Source organism: Eptesicus fuscus, chromosome 14 (assembly GCF_027574615.1).
Source record: "Eptesicus fuscus isolate TK198812 chromosome 14, DD_ASM_mEF_20220401, whole genome shotgun sequence".
NCBI lineage: Eukaryota > Metazoa > Chordata > Mammalia > Chiroptera > Vespertilionidae > Eptesicus > Eptesicus fuscus.
Genome location: NC_072486.1, coordinates 14,583,135 through 14,610,334, shown reverse-complemented (window position 1 = coordinate 14,610,334; position 27,200 = coordinate 14,583,135). Strand labels below are relative to the sequence as shown.

Genomic DNA, 27,200 nt, shown 5'->3' with positions numbered 1-27,200 from the left:
TGGGGACCAGGCAAGTGGGGGGGCGGGGGGGTGTCAACCTTAGAGGAAGCAAGAAGGGAAATACTGCCACGGCCTTTATTTTCCATTTCTCTTTAGCAGTCTGTGAATGTCAATGAAGTGTTACCGGCCTCAAGCCGCGAGTGCTGATTTGAAATCACCCTGCCTGAGCCCTGCTTCTTTTGAGCTGGAGGACTTCAAGGCGTTTTTGTTGTTTACTCGTTGGAGATTCGGTCCCCTACCCCACATTCGCAGGTTGTTTAAAAAAAAAGAAAAAGAAAGAAAAAGCCACTCCGCAGGGAGCCTGGAGGGTCTACCTGCCTTTAATGTAGGCAGCATTGCTCAAACCGTGCCGTCCCGGCAGGTGTGACCGCGCTTTGGCGGAGCCTCGGTGCTGGTTTACCTGCTGGAGTCTGCCACACACCCATTTGGCTAATGTGCTAGAAATGAAAGCTCCAACCTGTCAAGCAAACTCCGCACCTGTACGAAGCAGTTAAATGGTTCCCTCTGCCATTATCCCGGGAGATCAAAGGCCCTCCCCGGGAGGGCCCCCCTCTCCCCCCCCCCCCCCCAGAACCAAAGCAAAGGATGGAGCGCCCTGTCTTGGAGTTTAAAAAGAAGAGGACGGCGACGCGGAGCGAGGAGAGGAGCGGGGGCGCAGACCCGAGGAGAGCAGGACCCGAGGCGCGCGCCCCGTACCTGCAGGCGCTTTTGTCCGACCCAGGAGCACATTCTTCCACATTCAGAACCGCAGGGGAAGACATTCATATTCTCTCTCTCTCTCTCTCTCTCTCTCTCTCTCTCTCTCTCTCTCTCTCTCTCTCGTAGCTGGGGCATTCATGCGTTTTTAACCTTGAATAATTTTTGTCTCTAAGCTCCAAACAAGTTTGATCCTGTCCGCAGGTCAGTTTTGTTACAGAGGCCAATTAGCCGCGCTACCTTCGCCTGCGGCAGAAAGCCAAGCCGCGGCGAGGCCAGCCCTCCGGAGAGGTGATGAATAACTCCGGAGAGCTGTAATTTGAAAGGGGGGCCTTTGAAGCATTTACCTTACGCGGGACGCTATTGTCACTGCGGGGTGTTTGATCTTAAAATAATTTCCTTAATGATCTCACCATGGGAACAATTGGCAGAGCGAGATTAGGCTGTAAGGCCTAATGGACATGGGAAAAGTTAAAATTGCTCGGAGAAAGGTATGTACAGCGCTGCGATCCGTCCGCGTTGTATGTTCATTACTGACGGGGTTGGGGGGGGGCGGGGGAGGGCTTGGGGGGGGGGGGGGTGCGGGGAGCCCGGCTGAGCGCGGTCCGCTTTGCAGAGCTCTCCAGAGAAAAGCATCAGAGGCCCGCGGGCCGCTCCTGGGGGAGCAGGGCGCTGCGCTGAGCCTTTCCCCTCTTGCGGGCATTTCGGCCTTTGTAGCAATCAATGACCTGGTTTTGTTTTTACAGCCAATGATTTCTTTTTAATTTTTTTTTTAAATTTTTTTTTTTTTTTTACTCGTACTTGTTGGCAAGCACGGAGCCACCGTATTGGGAAGGCGCACAGGGAACAGGCCGGCGTCTCCGAGCGCAGGTTCTGAGCTGGCGCCGGCGCCAGGTGAAAAAGTGCAAGTCTGCCACGTTTGGTCCCCTCTCACCGGGCAAACAGGCCGCGAAGGCGACGCGAGGCGCTTGTTGGAGGTCCTTAGCCTAGGCCGGAATCCGGCTTCGTCCTCTAGAAAGGAAACCTTTAACATGCAGGCCCCGGTTTGGCGTATTTATAAACTCCTGCTTCCTTGTTCCTTACATCCACACCCCTTCGGTTTCTATGGTAATTGGGAACGCTACCTTGGGGTTGAGTCCTATCTGTTTTAGAGCAAGAGATGTGGCACTTCCGGTTTAAATGTCGTCGTCGTTTGGCTCATGCAGCTGTTCAGAATTTGCTTACTGCCACAGCCCTCGTGAAAGGCGCCGTATTTTCCCCCATTATGAAATAGATACCTGAAACACATGGGGGCTGGGGGGGACCAGTTCAACGTCAGAATTGCTATTGCTGTTTGTGTACTTGATGCTAAGGTGGGATGCAACAGAATATGGGTAATTAACAAATGAACTAATTTCCGCTCTGATGCAGATTATTCTAGCTAAGTGAGGCATAGCAGCAGCCTGCCCATGCAACCCAAAATCTGGATGTATGGTCTTCCTTCGGGAAAACATATCCAGGCAATGCACCTAACTAAGTCACCCGAAGATTTCAATTTGTTACTTGTGTAAAGTAGAAAAGCTCCACTTTGAGCTCAGAGCACGGGAGTGTGATTTCCCAAGATCCACAGCTTTTGCCTGTGCCTGGTAAGACGGTGCAATGAAGTATTTTTAGTTCATGCAAATCAAGTAATTATGAGCTTTATGAGTACCAGCTTTATGCCAGCAAATGCCAGTTTGCATGTGCCAATTTGGGGCAGCGCAAATGTTCCCCACGAGTCTGAAGCTGTTTTGAAGTTGAGCATTTCTGGTTAGCCTACTGAGACATTCCGAGAATCTCCATCTACCAAAATAGAGCAGACCCCTTTGGAGCACAATTATCTTTTTGTCTCTTACCTGTACTTGGAAATTAGCAACTTATTAATATGCTTCAATAATTTCTTCTCTGATGCATGGAATGCACTATCCGAGTCTGAACTAAAGGTTATGTATGTTTTGTTCCTACATTCTACCTGTTAAATTACCTGATAAACGAGCATGGAGCTCATGCTGCATTGTAGGGCAGAGACTGGCAGCAGATCAGGGAGGGCATCCGTGAGCCCTCGCCTTCTTCAATTAGCTAGGCCAGTGGTCGGCAAACTCATTAGTCAACAGAGCCAAATATCAACAGTACAACGATTGAAATTTCTTTTGAGAGCCGAAAACCGACTTCTGCACATGGGCCACGAAGTTTCAATCGTTCTGTATGTGCGCGCCCGCACGTGGTATTTTGTGGAAGAGCCACACTCAAGGGGCCAAAGAGCCACATGTGGCTCGCGAGCCGCAGTTTGCCGACCACTGAGCTAGGCACCAGGCCCACAGAGGTGATGTGGGGACTTGAGGTGACACAATGGACAGGAAGCATAGAGGACCAGTGCAGAAAATGGAAGATGCTCAATAAAAGTGTGTTCCCATCCTTGCTCTGGAAACAACTTTGAAGCTTCATAGACTAAGGTGGGGTCTTCAACCCCCTCCCTAATTTGCATTTCCCCCATTTCTACTCATGATCCTCTAGGATGTTACCAGGGAAGCGGTGTTCTCTGGGTATGTTTGAATGCTAATGTTAAGAACATCTAAACATCCCGGGAGAAGTCAGATTAGTCACCTCCAGGCCATCGCCAAGCTGTGAACACTGATGTTGGAGTCCTCCTGGCTTCCTGGGTGCTCTGTCCTTTCTTCTTTTCCCTTTTCGTTTTTCCTAATGCTACCTTAAACGTAACTTGTCCATCTTAATGGAATTCCAGTTGTGATTGCTGTCATAAGTGGTGAATATAACTTGGAAACCAAGAAAAGAATTATGCTACACTCACCAAGAGACAAGCTAATGCTGATTAGAAAAGATAACTGGGAAATTAAAGAAGTCATGAGTGTTTTAACACGAAAGTTGCCATTTGAATAACAGCACAAAGTACACCTTCACTAAGTCCTTCTTTGTCTCTCTGCTGTTTCCTCTTTATTCTGTCTCCCTCCCTCCTCTCCTCCATCTCCTTCTCTCCTCCATCTCTCTCCTTCTCTCCTCCATCTCTCTCCACTCTTCTGAAGGTGTGTCTCCATCTCACATTCTCTGACTCTCCCACTCTGCATGTTTCTCCATGTCTGTTCACTATCTGTCTCTCTCGCTCTGAAACCCCAGGATGTAAATTAAAAAATCAAAGTTGAGTATATGAATGTTAGAAAATTTTAACATTATAATCTGTAATGATTTGCTTTTCCAAGAAGTAGCTGTGAATTCATAAGCTCACTCTCAGAGTCTCCCAATCTACCAGGAACCTGGTGTCAAGAAGCACTTGGCCATCACAGACAGCAAACGCTGAGCCATCTCCTGAGCTGCTCTGCCAGTGTCAGCATTCATGCTTAGGAGGAGTCAGCAGAGAGGGGTGGAAAAGAACAAGGCCAAGGTCAAGCCACTCACCCTCCTCTTCCCGCCCAGCTCTCCTCCTACCTTGCACTGATTACTGTCCTGTGTGTCAGAGGTACTCCCAGGGGCCTAGAGCCATCATCTCATCCAGAAGACACATAAATTCCACCCAGGTAGTTCTAAAATCACCCAGCTGATCATTCAATTTATATACAGTATCAAGTGTTCATTTCACAGCCGCTATTTCAGCCCCACTGACCTACCGGTCCTTGACTCGTGCTTTGCCAGGGCCCTTCAGTGATGTAAAGGTAACTTTTTAGCACTCGCAGAAAAAGCAATTGAAGTTCATTTGTCACAGATTACCAGGCCCCATCAGAAATGAAGATGCTGGAGAGCCGGCAGCGGGCAGTTTTCAAATGTCCATTTGCTGTCAATGGAAAGAGCCAGCTGTGGCGACGAGGGGATCGGGTTAGTCACGTAGGACTCGTCCTGTTTCTCAGGACGCTCTGCTGCATGGCAGTAGGGTCCCGGAGAGCACACTGCCGCCACCAGAACCTGGAGCTCTCTGGCCGTGTCTCCAGAAGAGTTTTATTATTTTCCTCATTTCTCATCTCAGGTTTCTCATTTCATGTTCTGCACAGTCCCGTCGCAGAGGGGGAGTGCTGGTGGCCTGGCAACAGAAGCGGGGGAGCCATGTTGGAGTTGAATTTTGGTAGAAGGAAGGGACCTCCGAGCATGGGAAGTGTTGGGGTTAGGGTTGCCTGTGCCCCTAAAGGTCAAGGGTTTGGGATTAGGTTTAAGCTCATCAACCTCATCTCACCAGCCTTTATCTTCCCCAGACACCTGCTCCCTCCTCTCCCCTCCCAGGCTGGGCCCCTTGCCTCAGAGTGGGGCAACTGAAGGGCCACCCCAGGCCCCCGGCTCAGGTGGGGCTGACCGCGGCCTTTCCTGCACCTGGGTGGCAGTTCCACTCCTCCCTCCGCACAACCCTGTGCTCCTCACATCCCCAAAGGTATGGATCCCGAGAGATTTGGCAAACGTCCTGTTGGTAAACTCCCAGTCCGTTTCCCAGAATCCGACCTCAGGCACTTATATTTTCACAAAATACGTCATCATTTCCCAGCGCTGCTGCCAGTCATCGCTGCGTTCTCCACAAACGGGAGCTCGGAAAAGTGGAGACTTTCAGGGAAGGGCTGGACCCGAGGCAGAAACCCAATTCCTGACTCCTGGTCCAAGCCTCTTACGGGCGCATTAGTGAGAGTTGTAAAGGTGTTCCTACATGGCCATCCTAGGAAAGTTTCCCCTGAGACTACAACTCTTTATTGCCCCACCTTCCCCCATTCCTTTCTATTTCCTTAGTTGTTTGTCTTTGCCCCTCCCCCAAACTTGCTTTTCCCAGCCCCACCACCTCCGGTCTGCAATGCTTTCTTTACAACAGCAATGAGAGACGGGGCAGGAAACACACAGGCCCCCTGGGATATTAGTACTTTGGCCCCTTGAGACCTCCTTGCCCTCGTTTTTTGTTTCTCTGCAGAGCAGCCCAGAAGGACATGGGGACAAGGAATGTGTCTGGTGCTCTGGCGATGCGTCACTGACCCTCTGTTCTAGACCCCTCATTCTTCTCTTACAGCAGAAGTTCATCAGAGCCAGTGCCCCAATCCTTGGCTTGCAGAGGGCAAGAGTCTCTCAGGCTAATTAACTGTAAAAGCATGGGGCAGTTGGGACACCCAGTCATTCTGTACAACTGTTACAATGTTCTTGGGTCTCTCCACCACCTTCACAATGCCCCCGGGTATCCCCAGGGACCCACCGTCATTGGGGTTAGTCCAGTAGTGGCTGGAGGTGGACATGTTTTTTTACACACAGAAATGAAAAGCCTCTGGGGATCTATTCTTTGCCTCCGTGCTCTGAGGCCGCAGGGGATTTCCACGCGCCCTGCAAATCCTCTGGACTGATTGGCAAGCATGGCTCATACCAATTAGCTTTTTTGAGCAGCCTCAGGACAGGTGTTTGGGGAGCCAAAGATTTGTAGCTACTGGGTTTTGTTTTGCAGCCTTAATGTTTTCCTTTTTTCTGTTCTTTATATGCTGTTGACAAAACGCTGGAACACAGAGTTCCAGATCCACCTGCCTCCTCCTGATGGTTTCAATCCACGCATGTCTTCCTGCAAAAGGTGTTTCCCCAGAAAGTGCACGCAGGTTGGAAACGTGTGGAAAGAGCAGAGGCAGTTGTCTGTGGCCGTATGGCCCCTCATTGTTGTCCCCCTTGTCACTGAGGTAGACCAGCCAGCGAAGGCACTCACAGCTGGTCCTGTGGTCTCTCCTGGGCCCCAAGGCAGTATTATGGTCTGGGAAAATATCCTACTCTGACCTGGAGCAAGCACAGTGTACATATGTGTGGTATTTTATCAAATCTCATTGAACTCTAAATGACCTTTAATAGAAAGAAAAGAAAAGGTGCCCTGGCCAGGGGGCTCAGTTGGTTGGAGCATTATCCTGTACAGCAAAAGGTTGTGGGCTTGATTCCCAGTCAGGGCACATACCTAGGTTGTAGGTTTGATTCCTCATCTGGGAGCGTACAGGAGGCAACCAATCGATGTCTGTCTGTCTGTCTGTCTGTCTCTGTCTGTCTCTCTCTCTCTCTCTCTCCTCTCCCTCCCTCCCTCCCTCTTTCTCTCAAACCAATAAACATATCGAGTGAGGATTAAAAAAAAAAGAAAAGGCTTAGACTTCTTGTTTCTTTCCTGAATTTTTCATTTGTATATATTTTGGGAGGGTGGCTTTCCAAAAACCTATATATAGAAGTGTTTTTTTTCTGTGCCATATAAACCCCCAGGAGTCCAGGTATGGCCCTCTCAGATCATCTACCATCCTGAAAGGCAGGGGTTAAAAGTGCAGAACCCAGATTTCTTGAGTTCACATCTTCCCTCTGCCAGTCACTGGCCTTGTGCCCTTGGGCAAGTTACTCGACCTCTCTGTTCCTCAGTTTCCTCATCTACAAAATGAGGATCCTTATAGTAGGGTTATTATCAAGATTAAGTATATTCATTTATTTTGAAGACCTTGCAACAAAGCTTGGCCTAGAAATCATACTTACATGTTATATATTAGTTTCCTATTATTGTTGTTATCTGACCCCAGTCAGTTATAGCTGCAGATTTTAAAACTACTGTCTTTTGTGTTGCCTGACTACATTTGTGGCAGAGAGAGAAAAGCAAGAGACCCTTTTAAACACTGACATATCATCCATTTCACAGGCAAATCTTTTTGTATATTAAGGAAGAAAATTGGAAGGTAAGTGCCCATTGTTTTTAAACTTGGAGTGAGGTATTTTTAAACAGTTTTCAATTTACTTAAGACTTTTAACACAGCTAATATTAGTAGGGACTGAATGTCTGAGAATGAGGTTAGTGTTCTGCATAAACCCTGCTTTAAAAAGCTCACACGAAGGGTCAAAGACCAGGAAATGCTCTCACAATAATTCTCATTTTCAGCTGAATTGGACATGGCAACAAGAATGCAGGCCTGAATCACATTCTGTCCCGGGAACCTTTAACTTTGCATCATAATGACCTGAGGCCTAACAGCAGCAAATTGCAAGTGGTTTCAAAAGGAGAAACTCTAATTTATATTACACCAGTATTATAACTTAAGCAGCTCGTTTGGAAAGCAAAACGTAAAACCTCATCATTCGTGTGATGGCTCCTAAATGCATCCTTTTACATTTTACCTGTAAAACGCTCTGTGTTTGCTGACAGGTTAAATGTATACTATACACAGAGAGCCAACACTTCTCTTTGTAACACCGCAGCAATCTTATAGTTTTAGCAGCATTCTTATTATTTTAAGCTGTCTCCATTGTCTTCTAAACACCGTAATTAGAAGCCAACAGGCTTACAGCAACCAAACCCAATAAGGTCTCTTTATGAACAAAATATTCTGTGGCCCTTCCACAATGACCTGTATAGTCCAACTCGAGGGAGCCTCTGCCTTCCTGCCTAATGAGGGCTCCAGGTTTGTATGAAGTTTTCCCACTCAGTGTTATTGAGCAACTCCATTCAAGTTTTTGTTTCTTGGTCATAATTCTTTTCTGACTGTCTAAGTCTTCGTTTCATTTTGTGTAACTCTCATTTTCCTTAAAGACATGGCAAAGAAAACCCGTGTGCTAGAAAGAGTTCAGAGTATCTCTTCTTGGCAGAGTGGTGTTTTGTGAATGAGTTGAATGAGAGAGTCAGTGAGTGAGCAGAGAGCTGAAATAAACTGCTTCACTGAAGAAAGAAGAGAGGGGGTGATGCTAGGGCCTAAGAAAATATTTCCCCCACCAGGTCAATGATTTTTAATTTCATGCTTATCTTCTTTTTCCACTTGATTCAAATTGTCCTGAACTCTGTCCAAGAGTGAACTCTTGTCAGAAATTAGACATTGGCAGTCATTCACACCTGAGTATAAATTAGTACATTCCCCCCTCTCATAAAGAAAAGGAGGAAGCAGAGGGTTCTAGATTATCTAATGAGGGTTGGAGAAAAAAGTTCAAAGAAAAACTAAGTTAGAAAAATTAGAAAATAAATCTATTCTTATGTTTTACCTGGGATTGTTGCTCACCTGAATCCCTTGCTTCAGTACATTGCCATGTCTTTTTGTGTTGGCTTGGAGCCTGGAATATTAAGGGGGGGAGAAATGAAATGTGTTCTGGTATCCCATAGCTATTTCAGCAAACACTTTCCCACAGCCAGGAGACACAGAAGCTGCTTGGTTATGAAGTATTCTCATTTCAACCAAACACGTGAAATGTGAAAATAAATCTTGGATTTTTTTCTTTATTTTATATTCTGCTGACGAAACACTGAACTCTAAAATATAGGCATGTCTCGATTGCTTTAATAAATCTACTTCTCTGTCATATATTTTCAAGGTTCCTGACTATTTGCTAATTATCAAGCTGTATTTCTCTTATTTCTCTAATCTTTGGAGCACAATAAAGCATATCAATCAGCATAAACCTCGGGGAAGCTGCTTATCTCTGAAATCCCATCTCAACTGTTGGGATGCTGGGTCGCCTCACCAGGGCCGTCCAAGTGGGCAGCGCTCATTTCCCCTTCTCACTTTGGGACTGAGTCTAGATTCAGATTCTCTTTTCCCTCTTCTCGTTCCTTCTCTGACACCTCTCCCCAGAAACACACACTCACACACACCAAGCAAGGAAGGAGCCTGCTTATGAAACCAGGGGGTTGATACTCATCCAATTAAAGAGACAGTGACTTTTAGAGCTATTCTCCTCTCTAAGGCAATGTGTTCATAATTTACTTGGAGATGTGTCCTTATGTCAGGGTCCTACCAGGGAGGCGGGGAAACTGACCCACTGGTGTGAAAACCTCTGGGGACATGGCCAGGAATATCCCTTTAGGACAGGCTCCTCAAGTGCTGTGTAAGCCACTGCCCTGGGCATCCTATTCTCTAAAGAAAGGAGCACTTATCCTAAAATAACGGTATATTTAAGCCTGAACTCTCTCCCAAAAGATAGATGCATTATCACCCATGCTCCTGGGTCTGGCACAGAGAGAAGGTAAAGGAGGAGACTTTGTTTCTACTCTACTGTTTTTCTCATACCTACTTCCACTGCTCATAGTTCCTGAGGGCAGAGGTCAACATATGTGCTCTGGGGGACAAAGGATGGGGATACCCAGCACGCCCAGCTGACCCAATGGACACTGCCCTTCACCAGCTCATTGCGATGGCAGAGGGCGGGCCTCCACCTCCCTGCTGTTCTTGCTGGGCCACAGGGCTCAGCCTCGGGGATGCTCAAGATCTCCCCAGCAGTCCCCAAACATAGAGTTCTTCCTGACTTAACTAAAAAAAACAACAAGAAGAAATAGAACTGCCACATCCCACTAGCTTTATTTTACAAAATAAAATAAAATGTACGTGCTAAACGCAAAGATTTTTCCTTTGCATCTGCAGTTGTTCCTGTAGCAATTCCGTGGAAATGCTGCTATTCACCTGTGAATACTGCGTATCCCAGATGTCCCATCATGGTTGTACTATAAACACTGGACACAGAGCACGAACAGGAAACAGTGAGAGTCAAGCAGGAGCTAGAAACACCCGCTGAGACTCTGAGAAAAAGATGTCCTCCTAAACATGTGCCTCTGTGGTGGTAAAGAAGTGAGGTGCTGGTCAGTGAACCTGGATGAACTGCCCTGATGTTATTCACAGACTCACATAAGACAATATGCGATTACAGTGATTAGAGGTTTGCATAGATTTCAAAATACCTTTTCAAATGATTGAACATAGACTGGCCCGCTCCTCTCTTTCTTCCAAGGGCTTTGAGCCACTTTGAGCCAAAAGATCTATCAGATTTTTTTTTTTTTTCCAGTCCTGACATCACGCGGTTTTGAAATCTACTCTAAATCAAAGGTCCAAGGTGCATTTTAAAGATTTTAATACAGGGTTCAGCTGCCAAAGCCACCCGGCCTCCTTCTATTTTTGAGAAGATGGTGAGGATAAGGCATCTTAGGCTTTTGTTCCCTCGCTCCACCGAAGCTGCTGCTATCACGGTCACAGAGCCAAACCAGCGGCCTATTTTAACTCCTCATCTGGCCCATCAGTAGCTTTTGACAGATGACCACTCCCTCCTTGAAACCCTTTCTTAGTTTCTTTGTTTCCTCTCTTTTGATTCTTCATCACCTTCTAAACTCTTAACATCTGACTACAGCTCAGTTTTTTTATATCTTTTCCTTATCTATGCTCATTTCCTAAGTGCCATCATTCAGTCCCATGGATTTTTAACATGCTGAGAACTCTCAAATTTATGTCTGTTCCCAGAGATGTGCCTGAGGCAGTTCGCCTGGTCCCACAAGGTCCCATTTCTTCTCAACTGTGTATTCAATGACAGTGACATCACGTTGGTAACTAGAAATCAGCCACGGTGAGGTATTTACACCAAAGAAACTGGCAAATATTCGTTATTGGGCCTCTTTCCCCTCTGCTCCCCCCAGAGAGCTAGTTGTTACGCATTTATTAGCCCACCATTTTTCCTGACCTCTCCCCCTAAACTCCAGATTTGTGTGTTCAACTGCCTACTGGATATCTGTCTCCATTTGGAGCTCAAACATGTCCAAAACCGAACTCTCTCTCTCCCAACCCATTCAATTCTCCCCCAGCGTTCCCCTCTCAGTAAATAGGAACTAAGAAGGTTGTATTTTTCTAGATGCTCAGGTCAAAAATGTCTGAGTCATCTTTGACTCTGCTCTTTCCCTCATGCCATATACTCAAACTGTTAGTAAATGCTATTGATTCTTACCTTCCAAACATATCCAGGATACTCCCAATATTTACATAGGGCCCTTGCACAAGATGTGTGGATTAGATCCACGAAGGAGGAAAATGGAGTTTTGCTTCCCAATAGATCTCACTAATCTAGTCAGAATTGCTTGCAGCTCTCCTCCCCTCCTCTGTCCCTCACCCAGTGGCCTTAGCCCTTGTGGTAAACAAGAGTCTTGTCTGCTTCACTCTATAGCAGATTCCACTCACATGTCCTCTTAAGTGCTCGTCTGAAAAAGAAATCCACAGCATGGATAATCTTCATCAGTATCTCTCCCTCCCACAGACTTACAACCACATGGAAGGTGTATATGAATTCTTCATTTTTACCATTTTCCTAGTTCATGCAACACAAGGCAAAGAATCAAAGGTGGACTTCCCATGGAGCTACTGAACATTGAGCTTCAGAGTCCCTCCTTTGCTCAGGCTCAGGGAAGTCCTGGAAACGACAGGGAGTCCTAGAGGGTTCCAGATCGGGGAGCGGAGGAGGCCAGGTTGCCACTTCCAAGGTTAAGTCAAGGTGCCACTTACGAAAATTTAATTTGCTGATTATATAATCTGTAAAAAGAAAGTTGTCATATGTATTACCTAAATATTTTTGACATACTTAGGAGAGTTTTTAAAAGGCACTCAAATCATAGTCCTGATATTTGATCGAATGAGTTTAGTCCTGATTTTATTTGGACCTTCCAAATAGTTTATACCATATCATTACATGTCCTACATATGTAACTGGAACTTTGGAAACTGTCCATCAGTGTAAACTCAGGGCAATAATAAGTCAAGTATTATCCTTGATTATATTAACGGCATAAAATAGAATTTCAAAAGCATCAACCATTAACATCTGCTCAACAATACTATCTTCTACATTGCCACTTTTCCCCCCTGACATTGACCTTTTGGAAAGTTGTTCTATCTCCATCCACACACAAAAAGGACAGAGCAGGGTCCTTCAAACTGAGAATACAGGAAAACTGCACTAATAGCCTAAGAGAATAATGTCCCCCCTCCCCCAAATTCCAGTTTTCCATTTTTGTACAATTCTAGTTGGCTAGCCTTTGAATAGTTGAAGTGCAGATGGGTCAATTCCCTTAAATATCACCCACTCTCTTGTTAATAGCCAACAACAAAACAAACAGATGGCTAAAGAATGGGGTGGGGGGGGGGGTGAAAGGCAGATGGGAAGGGAAGAATACGTGCTAAAAATATCTCAGTTCTTGGGCTAGCAAGTTGTGTGTGCAGAACTCAGCTGGGGAAGTTCACAAGAGTTATACTTTTGGAAGGACAGTGAGATTGGGTTACATCTTTAAAATAATTGTTCAAATAAATGGACTAGCACCGTGAAGAAACCTATATTGACTTTCTGTTTACCCAGAAGGGAGAGAAAAAGCACAAAACAAGCTTTTCTTTAACTACAATGGCAATCTTCTAATAGCAGCACTGACTTGCACCAAAATACAGGACTCAGAGGATGATAATCATCTTTCAGCTCAGGTTATTGCATGCAATTTTTTCACATTCATTCAGCTTTCTTCCCAGAGCTCTTAGTAAAGTAACTCTCTTAACAATAAAAGCTTTTATAGAGCCCATTGCAGTGGAGAGCTAACCACTCCTGGTTTTTTTCCTTCTTCTTCATCTTCTTTTTATTGGCTCCTCGGAATATTTATAGCTGCCTTTGTTCTCACTGAGAACTTATGCCTCTTGCTGTGTGTGGCCATTTTTGTTGTTATTGGGTAAGTGTGTGTGTATATATGCTCGGGTGGCTACGTTTTTGCCTCTGGGATTCTATTTTTATCATCCTGTCACTGCGACTCTTCACATTGTTTACCGAGGGATGTTCACTCGGGGACTCTTCCACTGTGAGCTGCGTGACCTAAAAGTTCACGGGCCCCCATGCTCCTTCTTCCTGATAAACAGGTTCTCTGGTGGAGGGAGTCTTGAGTGAGCCTGGGCTTCAGGAACAAAAGCCTGGCTTCCTGAACACTGGATGAACAGATCAGATTCCCTGGTAAAGAGTTTCACAGGAACTAAGTTACATAAGCAGAACAAGCGCAGCCTTGGCTGGATCAACATAGAACAAGGGAGCTTGTTCTCTATCTTGGCCTCATCACAGCACGCATGAGAAGATGTCCATCTTACTGCTACATTAAAGGGATGCATTTAGGCATTAACCATTGGCACCGAAGTCTCCAAACTCAAATCCAACAACTCGCCTTGCCATCATAATTCCTCCTGCTATTTAAGGCCATCCTCTCATATATATATATATAAAAGCCTAAGTGACTGTTATGACCAGATGACTGGCCGGTAGCACACAATGACCACCAGAAGGTAGACACTCAACACAGGAGCTGCCCCCTGGTGGTCAGTGCACTCCCACAGCCAACTTCCCGTGGTCCCTCCCCCTGGTCAGCCAACCTTCCATGAGACAGCCCTGATCAGCCCAATCGCTGGCCAGGCAGAGGGACCCCACCCATGCATGAGTTCGTGCACCAGGCCTCTAGTCTGAACAATAAGAGAGTGAGTGGTTGGGATGGCTGACTCTAGAACTAAGGGCAAGTTATTCAATTCACTGAGCCTCAGTTTCTGCACCTACAAAATGGGGATAATTATAGTATTTACATTATACAGTTATGGTAAGGAATGAGATAATACAAGTAAAGTGCTTAAAACTTACCTGGCTCATAGTAAGATCTCAAATCATTGGATCTTATGTAGCATGTAAACCCCATGAGGATAGATTGGGTCTGTTTTGTTCAGTGCTATATTTCTAATACCTAGAACTTAATAGGTGCCAATAAATACTTGTTGAAGGAATTCCTCGCCAGGTTTACCTAAGAATTTGCTCCCATAAAGGAATCAGGGAGAGGAGTCTCCCAGATGTCAAGTATAAAAAAAGCCATGGGTTGCCATGGTATCTGGTTCTTGTTAAGAGACCATCTGAGAAGGATTTAGTTGAAAGGAGTTTGAAGGTGTTTCACTTCCCAATATTGCTCCTAGGTCAGGAACACTCAAACCCGTGCAAAAAGCAACAGAGGTGATTCCCAAACTCACAAAAATCCACCTGTTTTCTGCCTCACAGGGGTCATTTCTCATGACTCCTCTCCACTCGGAAGCCCTTTGGCATAGGAGGCCGTAAAGGATTATGACTCCCTTGTTTCTAATGCACTGTAGCCAATCTGAACATAAAACTGTTTTTTTTTTTATTACTGGAATTTGCAAAGACATTTTTATATCAACCTGGTCTTATCATATAAAGGTAGCAGAATGTTAATGTGGGACTTTGCTCTTTCTGAATCTGTTATAGCTCAGGCCCTGAAAGCATAAAACACTAAGTGGCAGGTGTGTGTGTAATTTTATTCATCTACAGCTTCATTTTCCTACGGATCCATGCTTTGCTTCATGGTTCCTTAGATAACTAGATGAGTTTAAAGACAAGCACCACCCCTTGCATTCTTCTATGCAGACAATCCACAGCAAGGGGTCCATGACAGAATAACAGGTGGCTTCGCTCATATGATGTGGGATGGAAGTGCTTCACTGTTGACTTAGCCTCCCTCAGGGCTTGCTCTGTTACCTGATGCTTTCAGGAACTCCCTGGGATATTTGCTGAGCAGAGCTGGATGCAGTGCATGCTGAGTCATGGAACAGGCCACTTGTACCCAGAAGAATGTGGGCATTATTGCAGAGGTCAAGGATTTACTGGGAGATGAGCCACTGCCTGGAAACCCCGGGGAATCCAGAAAATCATGGATTGCTTCAGCCTAGCTCAGGGCGCATACAGGAATGAACTTCTTGCTTTTGTAGGTGCTGCAAAGGAAGTGGGTCAGTACTCCCAGTGGTCAGTGTGTTATGTCAGGCTTTTCTAGTGGTACAAGCAAAGGAAATAGTAGTAACCCCTGGTTGATTCTGTCCTCACCTCAGTGACCATGCTCTCAGGAAGCAATTATGAAATGTTTATGGTGCTGAGCCCCACTTTAGCTTGGGAAGGATTTAAAAAAATACAGGTTCCTTGTATTCATGTGGCATATAGTTGAGAATGGATTTTTTAAAAAACTTTAGGAAATGTTTTTAAACTACAGAGTCACATATTTTAACCTTTTGCACTTGGATGTCGAGATTAAAATTACTCTTTGAATGTATCAATAATTTGAAATATAAAAAAATCCAAGTAAATATGTTTGTATGAAAAGAAACTCCCGTTTTTTATTCTACTGCCGCGCTTTGTAAAATCTGGGGTATTTAAAAAATTAAATCCCGAGTAGAATAAAGGAATCGAGAAAAAAGTAAGCGAGTGCAAAGGGTTAAAAGGAAGATACAGAGATGCCCTAGGTGAGGTCTTCTCTGTGAGTAAAAAGCAAAAATATAAAGAGATTGGGATGGGGCCAAAAGTAGAGGATGCCAAGTCAGAAGAGCTTAGCTGGATCCACCAAGAACACTGTCATGAAACCATGAGCAATGTGGAATTTGCCCAAGTGATATTAGGGAAAGCCTCACTCAAACAGCCCTATCCCTAAGGTCAGTCAAATGATCGGGCCTACTAGACATTTGTAAACACTGTATGACAGACAGACAGACCCTCCACCCCTCACCCCACTCAAGTCTTTATTTCAGGAGCTAGAGAAGCAATGATGATGACAATACAACTTAAATGCACGTCTCTTCTATTAGAAAAGAAGGTCAAGTCTCAGTCAAGCTCTGTGGTGGTTTCTTATGTAAGCCTGAGAGATTGAGCTCAGCTACACTGAGCTCAGTTTTGAGTCAAAATGAAGAAAGTTTAATAAAACTTTGGTTAAATATTGAACTATAAATTTCAAATAGTTCATAACTATATGATCTCCATAGTTTATAGTAATCTAGTGCAGAAAAACAGAGGTTGGAGGTGGGTGCCAGGCCCCTCAGATTTCTCTTTCTAAAATAATGGGGGGGGGGGGAATCAGTATTTTGAGTCACCTTACACTTTAATAACAAAGAAGTATATAATTTTAAAATTGATTTTAATTAATGAGGGTTTCTAAAGAAATGGTTGGAAGACTTCTTGAAAGCATCATGATACCCTAATTTAATATGAAGAATAACACAGTGAACTAGCCTCTCCAGGAACAATTCACCAGCCCATAGAGACACCTGAGGCATTTTAAAGTACTGTGTGTATGAAGAACAGCTGGCTCTCCTGTGGGCAGCTCATCATATGATCTATTACAGTGCCTACAGTAATCAAATTATCCAGTCCTGCAGCATTCTCCTTTCAGTTTGCTGAAAGTTGCTTGAGAGGCACAGAGTGCATAACAAGTACTCCACCTGTGTAGGGACAGATTTCAGAGGGATGAAATGCATTCTAACAATAATTCTCTCTTGTAGAATTTTATCCTATCTGTGCAGACGCCACCTTTCTATTCTTTCTGGAAGTTTTTTTTTTTAAAAATATTTGCCATAGGTCTTTGTTTGTTTGTGCTGCTATAACAAAACAACTCAGTCTAGGTGGCTTATAAAAGACAGACATTTATTGCTCACAGTTCTGGAAGCTGGATGTCTGAGATCAGGGTGCCAGCATGATCGGTGAGGAACCTGCGAGCTCTATGGGGCCTCTTTTATAAGAACACTAATCCTATTCGTGACCTAAGCACCTCCCAAAGCCCCCACCTCCAAAGACTATCAAATTTGGCATTAGGTTTTCAACATATGAAAGTGGGGGAGAAGCACAAACATTTAGACCGTAACACCATAATAACATCAAATTTTGCCCCTCAACTTCTCTCAGTTTGGTCGTATCTGCCTTTCTGCTCACTGCAAACATATATGATCTGGAGCATGATATTTATAAATCTCCTTTATCATTAGTCTTTTAAAATGAAGTGTATTATTTGTTCAGAAAATTATATCATATTTGTAAGGAATTCTCACTAGACTGCAATTTTAGAAGGAGGTACCCAATAAAAATAATTCCTAGGAGACAAAACATATTAACTAGAGGGTGATAATGTGGAGGCAATATTTATATCATGGGCTTCTATAATATGGAAAATTAAATATCACCCTCTAGTCCAATGACTTAGTATCTTAGAGAAACACTCATGTTGATTATGCAGGTCTACTTGAGGTATGCATATCAGACCCAATTGCCTAATAGCACTGTATTCATCCACCCACTCAAGAAATATTATTAGTGCCTTTCACTTGCAAGTATTATAGTGGACACTACATGGGATATAGTTCCTATTATTTGTTGGAAAACTTGTACTTATGACAAATCATAATTTGTGATTGTGTCAATATAGAATAAATCATAATTGTTTCACTCTTTCCAACGCCTCCATGTGCTAGACATTTCAGTAAGTGCTAGGGGGCCTTAGGGCCAATTATTAAGTAAATCATCCTAACATGAATAAAATATGGATGAAAATGTTCCAGGTTGGATAAAAACCAGCTGTGATGGGAAATGTGGGATGGCCCTGAGCGCCCTTTTTAAAAACCTTTTGCTGAACTCTCTGTATTACAAGCAGCTGGAAAGCTACACGCCTTGTTGTCCAAATCTCTTGAGAGGGAGTTCTGAATGCCAAGCAGGTGCACTCACGCGAGACTTGGGAGGCTGGCGAGACTTGGGAGGCTGGCGAGACTTGGGAGGCTGGCGAGACTTGGGAGGCTGGCGAGACTTGGGAGGCTGGCGAGACTTGGGAGGCTGGCGAGACACGCAGAAGGCGGACAGACCATAAAGCGGAAGCAACCTCCTGCGACAACCCCGTTTTCTGCGGGCGTTTGTCCAGGAGATGTTGGCTTTTCTGTAGCCGTTTCTCCTCGACCCGCCATTAGCTTCATGGGCGCTAAGAGGCAGGTGGTAGTGGCGGCAGGTCAGAGCTTCCTGGCCCTGAGGTCAAAGTTTCGGTCAGCGAAGCCCGTGCCTGTGGCGGAGCCGCGGCCTCCACGCCCCGGTTTGCCGGTGCGAGTCTCAGAGCTGCGCCTGCGGGACGGTCAGGGGCCCAAGTCTCCAGCCCTCCCAGCAATTATGTAAGTAACTTATTCTCGGAGTCCCATTCTGCTCTAAATAGGCCGTGTTTGCTCCCTGCCGCAAAACATTGACTCTAAAACGCGAATCACAGGGCACGCAACGACATGTCTGCCACGTTGGCTGCCGTGAAGGGGACAGCGGTGGTCTGCTCGTGCCTCAGGTTCTGGTGGGATCTGAGGCCTTGAGGCCGGTTCACATCAGCGGCGCCGGCGTTGCCTGGCCCTTCCGGCCCTGGAGGGGCCTCCGCGGGGGTTGTGCTGGGAGGGACATGGTGAGACGCAGACAACAGGGACTACACTTTGTTCGTCTGTGTATCTTGGGTGCCTGTCTGGCAGGGTGCTCGGGGCAGAGGAGCCCTTACTAAGGACGCTGCTCGATTAGGAGAGCGGTGCTCTGGAAGCTTTTGTCTGGTTTTGGAGGCGGGGAAGGAGGCGAGAGGGCGGGCCGGGGGGCCATTGGCCTTGTCCAGGCACAGGGGCCCTGGGGAGGATTGGAAGCGAGGCTCAGCAGGCTTTAGGGACTGGAGCGGTCAGCGTTCGAGGAGAGAAGCAGAGCCCACAGGAGAAACACAGTCAGAGATGTGTCCCAGGGGACTGGCTTTGGGATTGTGAGGCCGGCTAGGCCAGTGTGAACCCCAGAGGGGCAGGCGGTCGGGCTGGAACTCGTGGGCACAGGTGGGCGCTGCTGTCCGCAGGGCCCGTTGCTTCCGAGAAGCCTCCGTGCTGCTCTGAGGGCATTTCAGCTGGTGGAGTGATGGCCCTCCCCCAGGTTTTCTAGGATCATCTCCCCCCAAAATCAGCTGATTATGGACTTGAATCACATTTACAAATCACCTTCACTGCAGCACCTAGATTAGTGTTCCTTTGAGAAACTGAGGGCTGTAGCCCAGCCAAGTCGACACATCAAAAAAGACCGTCAGAGTGACAAACTGGAAAGTGGAAACAATAGGAAAGGGTGAGTGAGGAGTGAGGGGTGGCAGGTCCCGCTTGCACGTTTAAATACTGAAAGCTCACGCGAGTAGCAGCCCGCGCCTTTCCATCAGGTTGCTGGAGCTGCTTTTCAGCTGAGCTTACTAATGGGCAGAATCACTGCTCCCTTAAAATTAAGGTAACTCTGTAATTTCATATCCAAACAATATTGAGAATAACGGGGGGCTCTGTTAATTATGTCAGGACCACTAGCAAAAACCAGGGCAGTCCCAGGCAAACCAGAACTTGTGGTTCCCCTCCCTCAGCCAGAGATGGTTTGGGGTCTTCTTTCTCCCTCCCTCTCACTTGCTTTCAGTACATGTATCAGATACACAGAGTAACCCCTGCCCACTTTTAATGTCACAGTGGGGAGGAAATGCCATTAACACAGAGTCTGGCTAAAGTTTAAATAGAGCAATTTTATTAATACTGGGAGATACTTTTAAAAAGCAAGAATAAATTTTCCATGACTGAACCAATTTACAAGTGAAAGGATTAATTCTTAATAAACATTGAATGAATAAAAATTGTGAACAATTAAAGCTGCTCACACCATCCACACCAAGTGATGTCACACCAAGAAGTAAAAGGCAGTAAGGTGCCAAAACCGGTTTGGCTCAGTGGATAGAGCATGGGCCTGCGGACTGAAAGGTCCCAGGTTCGATTCTGGTCAAGGGCATGTACCTTGGTTGTGGGCACATCCCCAGTAGGGGGTGTGCAAGAGGCAGCTGATCGATGTTTCTCTCTCATCGATGTTTCTCTCTATCCCTCTCTCTTCCTCTCTGTAAAAAATCAATAAAATATATTTAAAAAAAAAAAAAAGGCAGTAAGGTATAACAATTAGGAGTTTGACTTTGGGGTGTGTGGGGGAGGGAGGGGGTAAGACTGCTTTGGTTCACATTCCAGCTCCTTTGTTTCTTCATCTTGCTAAGCCTCAGTTTCCCCACCTGTGAGATGAGGTTAAAAATAAAAGCCCACATCACAGGAGTACTTGAGGATCAAATGAAACAGCGCATGTTAAAATTGTTTGACGCAGTACCTGGCACATAAAATTTCCATTACCAGAAGTTGTTATATATAGCTATGCAATCTTTGCACCAAAATATCAGATAAGATATTTTCAGGCAACAAAATAAAATGCTACCCTTATATTTACTTTTATGACTGTTACTATTTGGTAGTCATTTTTAGTAGCATGTTCATTCAAATTATATTATCCTGGTGCCAACACCATACTGTATTTGGAAATATCCTACCATATGACAAACCTCTTCTGGAGTTATGTTAAGCATCATCCACATCTTCAAAACCTTCCTCATAAATGTAGCTCCTCTCTATGAAGTGTAATTATTGAATATAGCTAGGTTTTTGTGATTTGTTCTGAGGGAAAAACTAGCAAAGTCAATGACTGTTCAACCTTACTAGAAACGGTGGGGAATAAAAGAGCTTTCCTACTATGCTTTGTAGTTTATGACACCATCTCTAGACAATTCTTTAGTTCTAGAGTGACATGAAAATCAATTAATTTTAATGGTGGATAACAGATTATGGTATTTAATAGTTCATCTGATTTCATGAGGCAAAGTGAATCAGACAATGCAATGTAAATCTAATAGGAGTTGTGAGAGCTCATTTGACTGTGAAATGCAAAAATAAATGAGCTTATCAGGAACTGGATAAAAACAAAAGCATTCTATACAAACTATATTTTGTTTATATACAGAATTAACTTAGAAACCTTGTGGAACAGAAAACATGTACTATTCCCCTTCAACTTGCTCTTAAAACTTATTCATTAAACTTGCTATCTAAACTATGATGTGTCTGTTATTAAATAACATAGCACAGAATGGTACATGCATTTTTCTCTCCTGTTATGTTTTTCTTTCTAAATATAAGTAGAATGGCTTAGAAATGTTGGTGTTAAAAACTTCTTCATGAAGGCTTGTTGATAATTGAAATGATTGAGGACTAGGCTTTCACGATCTATTCATCCTGTGGTATTAAAAATAGCCTAATGAATTATCTCAAATAATTTTTACCATTCTTAAGTAAGTGCATTTTAACTCAGAAAGCCACTTCTTCATAAGATTTAGCATAGCTGAGATTTGGGCTAATCACCGCCCCTTCCCCCAAATAATTCCGATTACAGCCCAGTTTCCACTCCCCAATACAACAGAACATATAAAGGCAGCTTCACTGGAAAGTTTCTTTTGAAAATGCTGTTAAGTGGTTTCTTTGAAATAATTGCAGCTCTACAGTAAAGGAATCACGAGGTTACAGTTGCCTGGTTTCTATTGATTCTCCTAGTTAATAAAGAGTTAAACAGTGAAGTGTGGTCTTTTTTTTTTTTTTATTTTTTTTAAAAAAAGGCATTTTGAAGGTGCCAGAGAGGGAAGGCCTGGTCCTAAGTGGTCATGTGGCTACCGCCATTCATCTTGGTAGTGACTATCTGTCAAAAGTGGCAAGATTCCCTGTTAACAGCCCTGACCTGAGCAGTAATGAAGGGAGAGTGCACAGCAAAGTGTCCATTATCAGCAGGTCGGGAGCAGTAAATTGGAGCAGTTTGCTTCAATCTTGCTGCAAGTTGAAATGTAAGATAGGTGGGGATCAGCGAGAGGCAATTTTATCCTATGATCATTTTTGTCAGATCGCATCAGTGGCAACTTAGTTCGATGCATGATTTCAATTAACCAACTCTGGCCGTAATGCTTCCACTGCTGGGGAAGCTCTTTTCCAAGCCTGGTTCCTTGTTACTTATTTAAACTTACCTATGCACACACAGGTGAGCGAAACTGCAGTGTTGGGGAAAAGGAAGGGACACTTGTGGAGGGCAACGGCTGTCAACACACCTCGCATCAGTACACCAACCATCACTGTGTCCTCAGTGGCTCCGAATGCTAACTTGCTTATCTGCAAATTTCCTAACTCTTAAATCTGTTTTAATGACCTTCAACTTCAGGGCTTAAGTATGTTGAGCTTGCATATTGTTTACTCTTTGATAAAGGAAGTAGCCTTTTAGGGAGGGTCAGTTCACAAAATTCTGTACTTGTGCTAAGTGAGAGAAGCTGACACAAGCACAAGAAAATGAGTGTGAAGCTTTAATTCTTAGATCCCTGAGAACTATTTACTTGGTTCAGTGATTCTATAAAACACATGCATATGTACATAGGCAAGGCCCCTCTGCTCTCTGGGAGCTGGTAATAGTAGGGTGTGCCATAAGAGGGAAACAGTGTCCTATAGAAATTTAGAGAAAGACCACTTTTGGTTAGGGAAATCAGGACAAATGTGAAAGAGATAAACATTTAAACTGGATCTTAGTGAGCATAGAATATTTCCGGGTAAGATTGATGAGTGGCTTTTATTAGTTTTCTGTAGCTGTCTAACAAATTACCATAAACTTAGCTGCTTACATGACCACTTTATTACCTCACAGTTTCTGTGGGTCAAGAACTGGGTTAGCTAAGTCCTTTGCTCAGGATCTTACTAGGCTGGAATCAAGGTGTCAGCCAGGGCTGTGGTCACATCTGAAAGTCAGTTTCCTCATTTAAGCTCATGCAGGTTGTTGGCAGAATTCAGTTCCTTGCAGCTGTAAGACTAAGTTCCCACTCTCTCACTGGCTGCAAGCGGGGGGTCGTTCTCAGCTCCTAGAGGCCACTTACTGTTTCCTGTCATATGGCTTCCTCCACAATATGAGCTTGCTCCTTCAACACTAGCAGGATTAATCTATCTGATTTTAAGAAGGACCCAGTCCCCCTTTTGATTAACTCAAAGTCAAGAGATTAGCGACCTAAACCCAGGAGTGACATCCCTTAATATTCATAGATTTTATTCATGCTCCAAGGAAAAGGATGATACAAAGTATATATACCAGAGAGGAGAACCCTGGGGATTACAAGGCATTGCACTGTAAGAAGACTAGCTTTTGAGATAAAGGGTGGGCAGAAAACACTAGGGATATTTATGAACTGGTAATGTGTCGGAGTTCTCATCCAAATGAAAAAATGGAGGTAGTTGAGGAATATTGGCCTAGAAAGGGATTTTAGATTAAGTCTGTGTAGAATCTTAAGTTTCAGAGTACAAACTCACCAAAGAATTTTAAATGGTGACAATTACCAGCATAATTTTTAGGAAGATGTATCTGGTGTGCAGGCTGGATTAAGAGAAAAGGGGCTGTTTAGTCTATGATGAACTCTTAAGGAAAGGGTCTCCTGCTGTTCACTGCCATAGCTCCAAGTAGAACATAGTGGGCATTTATTACACACTAGAGGCCTGGTGCACGATATTCGTGCATGGGGGGAGGGGAGGGTGTCCCTCAACCCAGACTGCACCCTCTCCAATCTGAGACATCCCTCTCACAATCCAGGACTGCTGGCTCCCAACTGCTCGCCTTCCTGCCTTCCTGATTGCCCCTAACCGCTTCTGCCTGCCAGCCTGATCACCCTCTAACCACTCCCCTGCCAGCCTGATCAATGTCTAACTGCTCCCCTGCAGGCCTGATTGCCCCTAACTGCCCTCCCCTGCAGGCCTGGTCCCCCACAACTGCCCTCCCCTGCAGGCCTGGTCCCTCCCCTGCTGGCCTGATCACCCACAACTGCCCTCCCTTACAGGCCTGGTCCCTCCCAACTGCCCTTCCCTGCTGGCCATCTTGTGGTGGCCATCTTGTGTCCACATGGGGGCAGCCATCTTGTGTGTTGGAGTGGTGGTCAATTTGCATATTGCTCCTTTATTAGATAGGATAGAAGCCTGGTGCATGGGTGGGGCCAGCTGGTTTTCCCTGAAGGGTGTCCTGGATCAGGGTGGGGTTTCCCTTGGGGCGTGGGGTGGCCTGGGCAAGGGGCCTGTGGTGGTTTGCAGGCTGGCCACGCCCCCCAGCGACCCAAGCAGAGGTCCTGGTATCTGGGGTTTATTTATCTTCTATAATTGAAACATTGTAGCCTTGAGTGGAGGCCAAGGCAGGCCAGGGCTGCAGGAGTTTGGCTTCCTCCATTGCTGGGGGTAACTCAAGCCTCCTGCTCTCTCCAGCTCAGTGGCTGCCGCCATTTTTGTTGGGATTTATTTATCTTCTAGAACTGAATCTTTGTAATCTTGAGTGGAGGCCTGGGCTGGCCAGGGTGTCCTGAAAGCTTGGCTTCCTCCATTGCTGGGGAAACCCAAGCCTCCTGCTGGCTCTGTGGCCACAGCCATCTTGGTTGGGTTAATTTGCATACTTGCTCTGATTGGCTGGTGGGCGTGGCTTGTGGGTATAGCAGAGTGATGGTTAATTTGCATATTACTCTTTTATTAGATAGTATTTGTTGAGAGAATGAATGAATGTGGGCAGAACAGACAGGGAACAGTCGTCATAGTCTGGATGAGCAATATCAAGGGAGGAATTAGGGAGGCAGCAATGCAAATGGGCAAGAAGAGATGAACTGAAAATGTATTGCGGAACTGTCAGCATTGGGCTTTACAAACAGATGTGGAATAGGAAGAAAAGAGAAATCAAAAGTGATGTCCAGGTTTATATTATAGGTCCCTGGGAAACTAGAAAATAATGAAAAAGAATAACTCATTTAGTCTTATGCAGAGAAAATCAGTAATTGTTTGGCTAAATATTTTACTTTTTAGGCAGATTTTTGGTGTTTCATGGACAGACCCAAATTATATTTATTAATGGTATGTGTTTTCCCACTGGCCTGTAATTATTTTTTTTTTTCAGTTTTATTGAGCTATATATAAATTGACATACAGCACTGTGTTAGTTTAAGACATGCAACATAATGATTTAACTTAGATGTATTGTGAAATGATTACCACAATAAATTTAATTAACCTCTGTTATCTCATCCTATTAGTAAAAGGGTAATATGCAAATTAACTGTCACTCTGTCACAAAGATGGCAGCGCCCATAGCCACAAGATGGTGGTGCCCAGTCCTCTCAGCCCCGCCGGAGTCCCCCAGTCCCAGGGGCATGGCCGCTGAGAGCGGGCAGAATGAGCGGCCTGGCAGAATGCTTGCTTCATCACCGCAGTGACGAGGCAAGCATTCCACGCCCAGCTGCGGATGGGCCTCTGGGCTGCGGAGAGCCTATGGGCAGCGGGCACGGAGCGGCCAGGCCCCACAGAGAGCTACTGGCACGTGGATTCGTGCACAGGGCTACAAGTATAAATATTTAAAAAGAGAATAAGTTTTTTCTTTGTGATGAGAATTCTTAGGATTTACTCTCTCAACTTTCAAATGTACCAGATAGCAGTGTTAACTATAATTCTTATGTTGTACATTCCATCCCTAGCACTTATTTATCTTATAACTAGAAGTGTGTACCTTTGACCACCTTCATCCAATTTCCCCAACACATACCCCCTGCCATTGGTAACCAGAAATCTGATTTCTTTTTCTATGAATTCAGATGGGTTTTTTTATATTCCACATGTAAGTGAGATCATACAGTATTTGTCTTTTCTTTGTCTGATTTATTTCACATAGCATAATGCCCTCCAGATTTATCCATGTTATTGCACTGGCAGGATTTTTCTATTTTTATTATGGCTGAATAATCTTCCTTAGATATCTACATATATATCACATTTTTTATCCATTTACCCATCTGTGGACACTTAGTTTGTTTCCATGTCTTGGTTATTGTAAATAATGCCGCATTGAATGTGGGGGTGCAGATATCTCTTTGATGGAGTGTTTCTGTTTTCATTTCTTTGGATGTATTCCCAGAAGTGGAATTCCTGGACCACATGGTAATTTTATTTTTAATTTTTTGAGGAACCTTCATACTATTTTCCACAGTGGCTGTACCAATTCACAATTCCACCAACAGTGCACAAGGGTTCTTTTTTTTTTTTTATTTTTTTTTTTGCCAGTATTTGTTATCTTGTCTTTTTTATGATATTCATTCTAACAAGTGTGGGGCGATATCATGGTTTTGATTTTCATTTCCCTAATGATTAGTGATGTTGAGCACCTTTTCATGTACCTGATTATTCATACATATATCTTTTTTTCACTTTGTTGATCATTTCTTTTGTTGTAGAAGCTTTTTAGTTTGACAGCGTCCCACTTTTTTTTTAATTTTGTTGCTTGTGGTTTAGGTATCATATCCAAAAAATCATTGCCAAGAAGCATTGTTTTTTTTTTCTGTTTTCTTCCAGGAATTTTATGATTTCTAGTCTTACATTCAAGACTTTAATCAGTTTTGAGTTAATTTTTACTAGTGGCTTAAGATTGTGTAGTTTCATTATTTAACATGGGAATATCCAATTATCTGAGCACTTTTTATTGAACAGACTGTCTTTTCTCCATTGAGTATTCTTGGACCTTTGTCAAATATTTTAAGTCTTCGATTTAAAATATAGTATGCACAGATGTAGATAGATAGAGAAATTATGCTTATCAGTGCCATTTATATATTTAAAATCCATAATATATGTAAGTAATTTGGAAAAAATTACAAGTGACAACCAAGATTATTGAAGAAATATAAGATAGATAGCTCTCATCAGAAAAGATGAAAGTACTTGAGCCATTGAGTCATAACCTTAGAGTGGAAGGTACCATAAGTGGCGTCCACCCAACCTTTTAACCAGTGAGCACTCTCCCAACACCCTCAGTGCATGATCATTCTATCTTTGCATGGACAGTTCCAGAGACTGCGAAGTTGCTAGATTTTTGGACAGCCCATTTTATTTTTGAACAGCTTTAATTGTAAGTCTTTCCCCAGATAGCAAAATATGCCTTCTTATGACTTGTGTCCACGGCTCACAGCCTGGTCTGTAGAGCAATGCCCAGTAGACCTAATATTCCTCCAGTGACAGCACTTCAGACCAAGGAAAGTG

At 44.3% G+C, this 27,200-nt stretch overlaps 1 pseudogene; it reads right to left on the bottom strand.

Moving 5' to 3' along the window:
- Positions 1–18,858, bottom strand: part of LOC103294510 (glutathione S-transferase Mu 1-like) — an 85,061-nt pseudogene extending 66,203 nt beyond the window's left edge.
- Between the last annotated feature and the right edge of the window lie 8,342 nt (positions 18,859–27,200).